This window comes from Pelodiscus sinensis, chromosome 1 (genome assembly GCF_052426305.1).
Source record: "Pelodiscus sinensis isolate ZL-2025 chromosome 1, ASM5242630v1, whole genome shotgun sequence".
Classification (NCBI taxonomy): domain Eukaryota; kingdom Metazoa; phylum Chordata; order Testudines; family Trionychidae; genus Pelodiscus; species Pelodiscus sinensis.
Genome location: NC_143052.1, coordinates 1,933,706 through 1,943,851, shown reverse-complemented (window position 1 = coordinate 1,943,851; position 10,146 = coordinate 1,933,706). Strand labels below are relative to the sequence as shown.

At 68.4% G+C, this 10,146-nt stretch overlaps 1 pseudogene across 1 annotated transcript in view; it reads right to left on the bottom strand.

Moving 5' to 3' along the window:
* Positions 1-10,146, bottom strand: part of LOC142825021 (adenylate kinase 8 pseudogene) — a 378,854-nt pseudogene that overhangs the window by 224,991 nt on the left and 143,717 nt on the right. The window lies entirely within an intron of this gene.

The following is a 10,146-nucleotide window of genomic DNA, read 5'->3' as shown; positions in this document are numbered from 1 at the left end:
GGCGCGGAGAAGCCAGGTGCAGTTGCTGACGGTCTGGGAGGTTTGGGGTCATTACCAGCCGGGCTCCTGGGACCCTCTTTCCATCCGGGCCCTGGGCATTTCCAGGCCGGCTCCTTGCCGGACGGAAGCTCCTGGGGACGCTGGTGAGATGTTTACGGGTGCCCGGTCCGTCAGCTCCTGGCACTTTTAGTGACTCCTTGTGGGTCAGCACCACCCCCTCGTCGGGCCCGGCCCTTCCAGCGTCCCCCCGCCCCGCCCCGCGCTGTGTCTCCCACCTCGCCGGGGCCTCGCTCACCAAGGGGCTCGCTCGCCGCTCGCTCTGGGCCGGGGCCGTCCGTCCCTCCCACCAGGGCCGATTTATCCACGAGGCACAGCAGGCACGGTGCCTAGAGCCCACGAGACTGTTAGGGGCCCACGAAAGTGTTTTCATTTCTTTTACAATCAGAAGAAAAGAAATGAACGTTTAGGGTCGAGGAAAATGGTTTTCGACTGCGTCGGGGTGAAGACGAGCCATTATATCCCTCTTTACACCAGCGCAGTCGTAAAACATCATTTTTACTATTTTTTTATGGAGGAAGGGGCCCACGAAAGTCAGAATGCGGCTGCCGCCCACCCCGGGGAGGCCGAACGAGAGCGCCCCTCGGCCCTGGCCTCACAACGGCCGGAGGGGATTCCTCGCCCTGGGGGCAGCGGCTGGACACACAGGGGGGCAAGTCCTGGGGCAGCCCATGGGGCAGGCTCCCTAGAGAGCGGGCAGGATGCCAGCAGGGAGCCCCCCCATCTCAGCACCCTCCCCCACCCCACGCCCCCAGTGACTCTTGGGCTGGACGTGGTCTCAAGCCAAGCGCCGCTACTCGGGTCTCTCCCCCAGTGCCTTGTGTGGCAGCGGCCTGGGCTCTCCCCATAGCAGGGGGTCACAACCCAAAGGGGAGCGCCCGGGGCCGCCGCGCTCTCCCTGCCCCAGGCCTGTGTCCTGCTGTTGGGCCGCTCTCCAAGCCGGGCCCGCGCGAGGAGGGGGAGGAAACCGCTGCCCCCGGTCTCTGCCTGGGGGGCCTGGTTCGGGGGGGGGGGGGCCTGGGGGGCCTGGTTCGGGGGGGGCCCGCTGGGTCCTGGCTTCAGGGAGCAATGTCCGAGCACGCTGGAGGCAGCAGGGCTGCAGCTCTCTTGGCCCCGTCTCTGGGGAGGGGGCCCTGCACCTTCCCAGCCGGGCTCTGGCTGTGTGGGGCTGGGGTTCACTTGCTGGCGGGCAGCCCTCGGCTTCCCCTGCCCCCCACAGCCAGAGCCCCCCTCAAACATTGCCCACCCCCATCCCTGGGAGCCCCAATGGACCCGCCTGCAGGGGAGCCCCGGGGAGGCCGAGGGGCCCGGTCAGGGAGGGGCCCAGCCCACGGCCCCGGGCTCGGGTGCAGGTCGAATCACACAGTCAGGCCAGGCCCTGCCCCGTGTTCTGGGAGCTCTGAGGGCCCCTCTCTGCCTGGCCGGGCCCCAGGCCCAGGGGTACCGCTCCCAGCGCCGGGGGCAAGGGGCCAGAGATCCTGCCATGCCCCACGGCGCCTCTAGAACATCCCGCAGGGAGCCAGCCCCCCGTCCTGCCAGCCCCCCACCTCCCTGCTCACACATGGGCCCCGCTCAGGCACGGGACCAGCCCCCTGTCCTGCCAGCCCCCCACCTCCTCACTCACACATGGGCCTGGCCCCCCTGGCCCCGCTCAGGCATGGGACCAGCCCCCCCTCCTCTCAGCCCCCCATCTTCCTGCTCACACATGGGCCTGGCCCCCCTGTCCCCGCTCAGGCACGGGACCAACCCCCCCTCCTCTCAGCCCTCCTCCCGCTCCGCCACAGGCCCAGTCCCCCCCCCACGCTCAGACATGGGCCCCTGCTGAGAGGGCGGGCGCAGGGCCAGGCCCAGGGCCCCCCACGGACCGTTGGGGGTCACCGTTCCGTTGCCCCACTGCAAGGCGACGGTTGATACCGCAATTGCAATTTCCTTTGCAATCTCGCAGCCTGAGGGACCGGGCGAGATAACGAGGTGCCGGCCTGTTGCCTCTGGGCGCTGGGGCGACCACGCCCCCCCGGCTCGCCCTGCGGCCTGAGGCGGCTCGTTCGGCTCAGCCAGGCCTCGGGCTGCACGGGCGGTGGCCGCTTTGCGCGCCAGGGCAGCAGAAGGGCCCCGGGAAATCCCCTTTGCCTCTGGGCCCAGGGACAGACACAGGCCAGGGCAGGCGGGCACAGGGCAGCAGAGTCCCCCGGTGCCTGGGCACCCTCAGACCAGGCGCCTCCTCCCACAGGGCACTCGGGCCGGCGCGGGAGGGCAGCGGGCGCAGGGAGTCGCCTCCTCGCCAGGCAGCCCCTCGCCCCGGTGCTGCCCCAAGGCCCGAGCCGCCGGCCCCAGACCGTGCCGGGGAGCGGCCGTGAGACGCAGCGTCTGGCACCCGGCATCGTGGCACAGGGGTGGCAGCATCTGGCACCCGGCCGACCCCCCCCCCCAGGAGGCGGTGAGCAGTGCGCAGCCCAGAGGGCCCAGCTGACCCCCCCCGGGAGGAGGTGAGCAGTGCGCAGCCCAGAGGGCCCAGCTGACCCCCCCGGGGGAGGAGGTGAGCAGTGCGCAGCCCAGAGGGCCCAGCCGACCCCCCCGGGAGGAGGTGAGCAGTGCGCAGCCCAGAGGGCCCAGCTGACCCCCCCCGGGAGGGGGTGAGCAGTGCGCAGCCCAGAGGGCCCAGCTGACCCCCCCCGGGAGGAGGTGAGCAGTGCGCAGCCCAGAGGGCCCAGCTGACCCCCCCCGGGAGGGGGTGAGCAGTGCGCAGCCCAGAGGGCCCAGCCGACCCCCCCGGGAGGAGGTGAGCAGTGCGCAGCCCAGAGGGCCCAGCTGACCCCCCCCCGGGAGGGGGTGAGCAGTGCGCAGCCCAGAGGGCCCAGCCGACCCCCCCCGGGAGGAGGTGAGCAGTGCACAGCCCAGAGGGCCCAGCCGACCCCCCCGGGAGGAGGTGAGCAGTGCACAGCCCAGAGGGCCCAGCCGACCCCCCCGGGAGGTGGTGAGCAGTGCACAGCCCAGAGGGCCCAGCCGACCCCCCCGGGAGGAGGTGAGCAGTGCACAGCCCAGAGGGCCCAGCCGACCCCCCGGGAGGAGGTGAGCAGTGCACAGCCCAGAGGGCACAGCTGACCCCCCCCGGGAGGAGGTGAGCAGTGCACAGCCCAGAGGGCCCAGCCGACCCCCCGGGAGGAGGTGAGCAGTGCACAGCCCAGAGGGCCCAGCTGACCCCCCCCCCCCGGGAGGAGGTGAGCAGTGCGCAGCCCAGAGGGCCCAGCTGACCCCCCCCCCCGGGAGGAGGTGAGCAGTGCGCAGCCCAGAGGGCCCAGCTGACCCCCCCCGGGAGGAGGTGAGCAGTGCGCAGCCCAGAGGGCCCAGCCGACCCCCCCCCCAGGAGGCGGTGAGCAGTGCACAGCCCAGAGGGCCCAGCTGACCCCCCCAGGAGGCGGTGAGCAGTGCACAGCCCAGAGGGCCCAGCCGACCCCCCCGGGAGGAGGTGAGCAGTGCGCAGCCCAGAGGGCCCAGCTGACCCCCCCCCGGGAGGGGGTGAGCAGTGCGCAGCCCAGAGGGCCCAGCCGACCCCCCCCGGGAGGAGGTGAGCAGTGCGCAGCCCAGAGGGCCCAGCCGACCCCCCGGGAGGAGGTGAGCAGTGCACAGCCCAGAGGGCCCAGCTGACCCCCCCCGGGAGGAGGTGAGCAGTGCGCAGCCCAGAGGGCCCAGCTGACCCCCCCCGGGAGGAGGTGAGCAGTGCGCAGCCCAGAGGGCCCAGCTGACCCCCCCCCGGGAGGGGGTGAGCAGTGCGCAGCCCAGAGGGCCCAGCCGACCCCCCGGGAGGAGGTGAGCAGTGCGCAGCCCAGAGGGCCCAGCTGACCCCCCCGGGAGGGGGTGAGCAGTGCGCAGCCCAGAGGGCCCAGCCGACCCCCCCCGGGAGGAGGTGAGCAGTGCACAGCCCAGAGGGCCCAGCCGACCCCCCCGGGAGGAGGTGAGCAGTGCACAGCCCAGAGGGCCCAGCCGACCCCCCCGGGAGGTGGTGAGCAGTGCACAGCCCAGAGGGCCCAGCCGACCCCCCCGGGAGGAGGTGAGCAGTGCACAGCCCAGAGGGCCCAGCTGACCCCCCCCCCCGGGAGGAGGTGAGCAGTGCGCAGCCCAGAGGGCCCAGCTGACCCCCCCCCGGGAGGAGGTGAGCAGTGCGCAGCCCAGAGGGCCCAGCTGACCCCCCCCGGGAGGAGGTGAGCAGTGCGCAGCCCAGAGGGCCCAGCTGACCCCCCCCCAGGAGGAGGTGAGCAGTGCGCAGCCCAGAGGGCCCAGCCGACCCCCCGGGAGGAGGTGAGCAGTGCACAGCCCAGAGGGCCCAGCTGACCCCCCCGGGAGGAGGTGAGCAGTGCGCAGCCCAGAGGGCCCAGCTGACCCCCCCGGGAGGAGGTGAGCAGTGCACAGCCCAGAGGGCCCAGCTGACCCCCCCCCGGGAGGGGGTGAGCAGTGCGCAGCCCAGAGGGCCCAGCCGACCCCCCCCGGGAGGAGGTGAGCAGTGCGCAGCCCAGAGGGCCCAGCCGACCCCCCGGGAGGAGGTGAGCAGTGCACAGCCCAGAGGGCCCAGCTGACCCCCCCCGGGAGGAGGTGAGCAGTGCGCAGCCCAGAGGGCCCAGCTGACCCCCCCCCGGGAGGGGGTGAGCAGTGCGCAGCCCAGAGGGCCCAGCCGACCCCCCGGGAGGAGGTGAGCAGTGCGCAGCCCAGAGGGCCCAGCTGACCCCCCCCCGGGAGGGGGTGAGCAGTGCGCAGCCCAGAGGGCCCAGCCGACCCCCCCCCGGAGGAGGTGAGCAGTGCACAGCCCAGAGGGCCCAGCCGACCCCCCCGGGAGGAGGTGAGCAGTGCACAGCCCAGAGGGCCCAGCCGACCCCCCCGGGAGGTGGTGAGCAGTGCACAGCCCAGAGGGCCCAGCCGACCCCCCGGGAGGAGGTGAGCAGTGCACAGCCCAGAGGGCCCAGCTGACCCCCCCGGGAGGAGGTGAGCAGTGCGCAGCCCAGAGGGCCCAGCTGACCCCCCCCGGGAGGAGGTGAGCAGTGCACAGCCCAGAGGGCCCAGCCGACCCCCCGGGAGGAGGTGAGCAGTGCACAGCCCAGAGGGCCCAGCCGACCCCCCCGGGAGGAGGTGAGCAGTGCACAGCCCAGAGGGCCCAGCCGACCCCCCCGGGAGGTGGTGAGCAGTGCACAGCCCAGAGGGCCCAGCCGACCCCCCGGGAGGAGGTGAGCAGTGCACAGCCCAGAGGGCCCAGCCGACCCCCCCGGGAGGTGGTGAGCAGTGCACAGCCCAGAGGGCCCAGCCGACCCCCCCGGGAGGAGGTGAGCAGTGCACAGCCCAGAGGGCCCAGCTGACCCCCCCCCCCGGGAGGAGGTGAGCAGTGCGCAGCCCAGAGGGCCCAGCTGACCCCCCCCGGGAGGAGGTGAGCAGTGCGCAGCCCAGAGGGCCCAGCTGACCCCCCCCAGGAGGAGGTGAGCAGTGCGCAGCCCAGAGGGCCCAGCCGACCCCCCGGGAGGAGGTGAGCAGTGCACAGCCCAGAGGGCCCAGCTGACCCCCCCGGGAGGAGGTGAGCAGTGCGCAGCCCAGAGGGCCCAGCCGACCCCCCGGGAGGAGGTGAGCAGTGCACAGCCCAGAGGGCCCAGCTGACCCCCCCCCCAGGAGGAGGTGAGCAGTGCGCAGCCCAGAGGGCCCAGCCGACCCCCCCGGGAGGGGGTGAGCAGTGCGCAGCCCAGAGGGCCCAGCCGACCCCCCCCCCCCGGGAGGAGGTGAGCAGTGCACAGCCCAGAGGGCCCAGCTGACCCCCCCCCGGGAGGCGGTGAGCAGTGCGCAGCCCAGAGGGCCCAGCTGACCCCCCCCTCCCCGGGAGGCGGTGAGCAGTGCACAGCCCAGAGGGCCCAGCTGACCCCCCCGGGAGGAGGTGAGCAGTGCACAGCCCAGAGGGCCCAGCTGACCCCCCCCCCCCCGGGAGGCGGTGAGCAGTGCACAGCCCAGAGGGCCCAGCTGACCCCCCCGGGAGGGGGTGAGCAGTGCACAGCCCAGAGGGCCCAGCTGACCCCCCCGGGAGGAGGTGAGCAGTGCGCAGCCCAGAGGGCCCAGCTGACCCCCCCGGGAGGGGGTGAGCAGTGCACAGCCCAGAGGGCCCAGCCGACCCCCCCCCCGGGAGGAGGTGAGCAGTGCACAGCCCAGAGGGCCCAGCCGACCGCCCCCCCCCCGGGAGGCGGTGAGCAGTGTGCAGCCCAGAGGGCCCAGGCGACCCCCCCCCCCCCCGGGAGGAGGTGAGCAGTGCACAGCCCAGAGGGCCCAGCCGACCCCCCTGGGGAGGCAGTGAGCAGTTGCAGCCCCAGGCGCCCGGTCTCACGAGGGTGCATCTCCAGACCTGACCGGTCCCAGCAGAGCACTAGGGGAGGCCCCGTTCGGCCCCGGGCTGAGAGCGGAGCCGTGCCAGACGCCGAGCACCGCACCGGCTGGGTCCCGCGTCCCCATGGACCCCGGCGCTGAGATCTCTCCGGCAGCCGAGCCGCAAGCCACGCACCTGGCCACGCGGGGCTGCGCATTCACCCTGTGTCCCCAAGTGCAAGCAGAGGAACGGAGAGGGCTTGTGGGCAGGGGTCTGGAGGCCACAGGGGATCACAAGCTACACAGGCGCCTCAGTGTGCCACGGCCAAGGAAGCCAGGGAGCTCTGGCTGTGCGGGGGCGTAGTGAGCAAGGCAGGGAGCACAGCTCTCTGCTCCGCACTGCCCGGAAGACAGGGACAAAATTGAAACAGCTGAGAGAAGAGCAGCCAGGACGGTGACAGTCCAGAGAGTAGGGCAGAGCAGGGGGGGTTTAAAATCTGGGTGTTTGGTCTGGAGATGAAGCGCCGAGAGGGGACTCGGAGCATTTCAAAGCACAGCAAAGGGTGCTAGCCGTAGTTCTCCTTGGCCTCGGAGGGCAGGACAAGGTGTTGTACTTAAAAGAAGCACTCGGGATCTTTTTCAGAGGGTTAAGGCAACACACCCCATTTATTGAACACACAGGCTGTGTCTACACTGGCACCCCTTTCCGAAAAAGGGATGCTAATGAGACACTTCGGAATTGCAAATCCATGGGGGATTTAAATATCCCCCGCGGCATTTGCATGAACATGGCTGCCGCTTTTTTCCGACTCAGGGTTTTGCCGAGGTTTCTTTCTAGTAGAAATAAGGGATCTTCCGGAAAAGGGCTTATTTTCCGCAAGATCGCGTCTAGACTGGCGCTTTTCTCCGGCAAAACCCCGAGCCGGAAAAAAGCGGCAGCCATGTTCATGCAAATGCCGCGGGGGATATTTAAATCCCCCATGGATTTGCAATTCCGAAGTGTCTCATTAGCATCCCTTTTCCGGAAAGGGGTGCCAGTGTAGACACAGCCACATAGAATAACCAATACGTATCATATGCATATGACACATCACACTCATGCACTCTCACACACGCCCAAGCACACTCCGTCTTCTTGTTACCAAAGGTTGCTCCCCCTCCCTGCACTGGCCAGGTGAGTTAGATGGGGGAGGGGTGGAGCTGGGCTTCTGCCGATCTGGATTGATGCTCCCATGTTGACAAGACGAAAACCCGGGGTCCCTCTGCAAGATGCCTCCTATTTACCCCTCTCGTGCAGCCAATTAGTCATCACCTGGCCTTTCCTAATGCTGCTTCAAAGAGAGTTCTTCCAAGGGCAGCACTTGCTGCTGGACTCCCGAGGGGTCTGTCTGTCCAGTCTCCTTAATGAGCTCACTTTGCAGGGATTGGCTTGGGTCTGGCTCCCAGACCTTCTCCACCCTGGCAACTGCTGCTGGAGGCGCTCCCCTTCCATTCTCCATTCACGCCTCATTCATTTCAACCGGACCATCAAGGAAAGGGGGGAGCTCAAAAGACAGTTTTTCTTACAAGATCTAGATCTCTTCATACAAAGTTCTAGGAGCAATGCTACAGAGATTCTGTAAGACACTTAACGCTAGAGCGAAAAGGACGAGATCTGAATACAAAGTCGAATGTCTCAGGGATTTCTCCACTAAGGGATTTCTCCGCAGGGGCGGGATAAGTTGGACAATAGGAGAAACGCCCTGCCTGCCGGGGGGTGAAGCCCTGGAGTGGATTGCCCAGGGGGTTGTGGAATCCCCACACCTGGGGATATTTCAGAGCAGGTTGGACACACACCTGCCAGGGATGCTCTCTAGACGATGCTGGGTCCTGCCGTGGGAGCCGGGGACTGGACTCGAAGGTCTCTCGAGATCCCTGGCAGCTCTTGGGTTCTATAATCCCCCAAACTCCTCTTCCCTGTGCCGGGGAGTAGGGGGAGGTCCCCATAGGGTCGACGGTCTGAAGTCCTCTGGGGTGGGGCCCGGCGTGGAAGGGAGCAGGGGTGAAAACAGGAAGGTGGGCAGGGAAGTGCCTGGTTGTGTCACCCTCTGCCCCATCGCCCCGGTGACTGACAATGCTCCACTGGCCAAGCCGGGGTCTCTGCCTGCCGCTGCCTCTCCAGCCCGTGCGCTCAGCGCCAGGGAAGGCGGCAGCCCCCTTGGGTGAGATATTGGCATTGGCATAGGAACAGCAGAGTGGTCAGATGGGTCAGACCCATGGTCCGTCCGGCCCAGGGTCCTGTCTGCCCACGGCGGCCAGTGCCAGGTGCCCCCGAGGGAGGGAACAGAACAGGGAACCCTCACGTGATCCCTGCCCTGTCGCCCACCTCCAGACACTCAGAGGCCAGGGACCCCATTCCGACCCATCCAGCTACTAGCCATTGATGGACTGAACCTCCAGGAATCAATCTGGCTCTTTTTTGAACCCTGTTAAAGTCCTGGTCTTCACCACAGCCTCTGGCGAGGAGTTCCACAGGTAGACCGTGTGCTGAGTGAAGAAAAACTTTCTTTTGCTTTTTTTAAACCTGCTGCCGATTCATTTCATTGGGTGACACCTAGTGCTTATATTGTCCCCTTGCCACTGACACATCACACAAAGGCCCCCGCCCGCAAACCTCTCCTGCCCCAGCCTGGCCCCCACCCAGGGACCCTTTGGCCGGTGTAGGTCCGTGACCCAGCCTGCCCCTCCCTCAGCGTGGAGAGGGCTCCCCGGCCCTTCTGACTCTCGCTGGGACTCAGCCCAAGCGCTGGTTTCGGGCAGATCTCAGACCGATGGATTGGCTACCGGCAGATCAGTCGTACGTCATTGTAACCAAGGCAACAGGTGTGTCGTTGAGTGACAATCTCTGATTTCCACCGGCCACTGCGCTGTTCTCTGCCCTGGGGCTGGAGCGCCCAGCCTGTCCCATCCCCACAGCCCCCAGCCCTGCCTGGCGTGTGCGTGGCGGGGGGTCCCACCGCTCCCAGCCCCTATCTGTGCAAAGCTACCAGCAGTCTCGGATGGATGCTAGAAGCGAGGGCCTGATTCTTTGTGAGAAAACCTGAAGGGCTGTGGCACCAAGAGCCTGTTTGGCCCCCGAGAGCTGCCTTGTCCCCACGGCCTGTGGGGTGGCCCAGGCGCTGGGGTTGGCTGCTGGCCCTCGCTCACACGCCCCGGGCAGGGGGCGAATTCCCCCCCAGAGCAGACTGGCTAGCACCTTGGGCCTTTTGTGCCACTTTGCAGCATCCGGTCACTTGCGGGGACACCGGGCACATGCCACGTAACCACGTCCCCCCGTGGCAGGGCTCTGGGTACTGGGGAGCCTGGTCTGGGTGGCAGGACAGGTCGGACTCCAGGGCTGTTCGACTTTGGTCCGGGGGGAGGGACCAGCTGATCCAGAGACCCACTTAAACACGACCCCTCTATTCCCTGCGATGGGTCCAGCTCCTCCGACCCGATACCCCGACCCACTGGCAGCATCCCCCAGGGAGCCAGCCCTGCACTGCCCCACGGCTCAGAGCACAGGCGCAGGGCCAGGCCCAGGGCTCCCCGGCTTGGACCGTGGTGAGTGGGGGGTCACTGGTCCATTGCCCCACCGCACGGTGGCCGTTGGGGCCACATTGCAATTTCCTTTGTAATCTCACTGATCTGGTCCGTTAGGCCGCCACCTGCACTGAGCTGAGATAACAAAGTGCCGGCTCATCGCCTCTGGGCCGCATTTCGGGGTGAGGGGGCCTCGCTGCACTC